Here is a 1,753-nt window from a genome sequence, read left to right as displayed (position 1 = left end):
CAGATCCTGGGCTGGGGGTTGGCTTATATGCAAAGATGTGAAAGTGAAAATTACTCAGTTGTGAGTCATTCTTTGCAACCCCATGGACTGTAGCCCACCAGGCTCCTCTGTCCATGTAATTATCCAGGCAAGAATACTGGAGTGGGTAGCTGTTTGTTACCTTCTCCAGGGGATCTTCCCAACCCAGGGATGGAACCCAGGTCTCCCACATTGCAGGTGGATTCTTTACTATCTGAGCCCCTAGGGAAGCCCAAGAATACTGGAGTGGGTAGCCTATCCTTTCTCCAGGGGATCTTGCCGACCCAGGAATTGAACCAGGGTCTCCTGCATTGCAGGCAGATTCTTTATCAACTGAGCTACTAGCGAAGCCCTATATGCAAAGATATATAACTTGGAAAATAATCTTTAAAACACTAAGATGCCATTTAAGAAGGGGCACTAACTGTGACAGCCAGCTGTGGGGTGCACTGGTGAGGAACAGGCGGGAGGCTTTTGCAGTAATCACCCAGGCATGACAGGGACTTGAACCGAGATGGAGCAGGCTCAAGTCTCAGCTCCTTCTGATGGCCCAACCCTCAAACACATCCATGCTTCTCCCCTCATCTGGCAGCCAAATGAGCCACCGTCTCCTGATTCTGGGTTCCACAGCAGACAATGACTAGTCTTGCTGCTTCCACACTCATATTTCACAACCTGTTACCTACGGGGAAGCCAAAATGAACTTTTAACAGTGTATCTGTCCCTTCTCTGCTTAAAACCCTTCGGTGGCTTTCCATCGACTGCTCCTGGAATAAAATCCAGGCTCCTTCCCCCAGCGCCTTTGAGCTGGCCCCTCCGACCTGTGTAGTCTTGTTTCCAGTCACACACTTTGTCGTTGTCTCTATTCCCTAACTCCTGGCCCTTCTTTCTATTCCTTAAACTTGCCCGACTCATTCCATTTAGAGCTTTTGTGCTAGCTCTCCCTCCTGCCTGGATCTTCACACGCTGGCACCCCTTGCCTTTCCAGTTGCAATTTAAACATCTCTTCCTCAGATTCTTCCTTGAAAATCCCCTGAATCTACTGGAGCTTCTCAATGGTTCTCTATCAGATCACCCTGTTTCTGAGCAGCTTTTACTACCATCTGGTGTTTTTCTGTTTATCTGCCTACCTATCGCCTCCCTCCCCTGCAGTCAATGATCTTCAAAAATGGCCACCACCAATTCTTTCTTTCATTGTGCATACAGGCTACTCCACTCATCATGAGGTGGGGTGTGATTCTCCTTTCATTGAATCTGGACTTGTGATTTCTTATTATTTGCCTTGACTGACAGAATGCAGCAGAAATGATGCCCTCCCAGTTCTGGGCCTAACTTTTAAGAAGTCTGTCAGCTTCCACTTTTACGCTTGGGAGCTGGCTGCCATGTGATGAGGCTGACCACCTGGAGACTGCCATGCTGTGAGGAGGCTCAGGCTTCTGTGTGGAGGAGCGTGGAAGTGACAGACATGCAGTGACGCCTGAATGTAGATGAGTGATCCCAGCTGACACCCACGGAGGCAGAAGAGCTGTCTAACCTGCCCGTGACCAGTTCCCGACCAGAGAAAGATGAGACATAGTCAGCCCTTGTCTGAAGTCACTACACCTTACAGGTTCATTGCAAAGCAGTAGGTAACTGAAACCTCTTCCCACTGGAATGAAGCTTCGTCAGCTTTGCCTAGCAGTCTCTGGCACATGCATAGACTCAGTAGGTATTTGTTGAATGCATAAATTTGGGG

This window comes from Odocoileus virginianus, chromosome 6 (assembly GCF_023699985.2).
Source record: "Odocoileus virginianus isolate 20LAN1187 ecotype Illinois chromosome 6, Ovbor_1.2, whole genome shotgun sequence".
Classification (NCBI taxonomy): domain Eukaryota; kingdom Metazoa; phylum Chordata; class Mammalia; order Artiodactyla; family Cervidae; genus Odocoileus; species Odocoileus virginianus.
The sequence above is the reverse complement of the archived record's forward strand: the minus strand, read 5'-3'. Positions refer to the sequence as shown.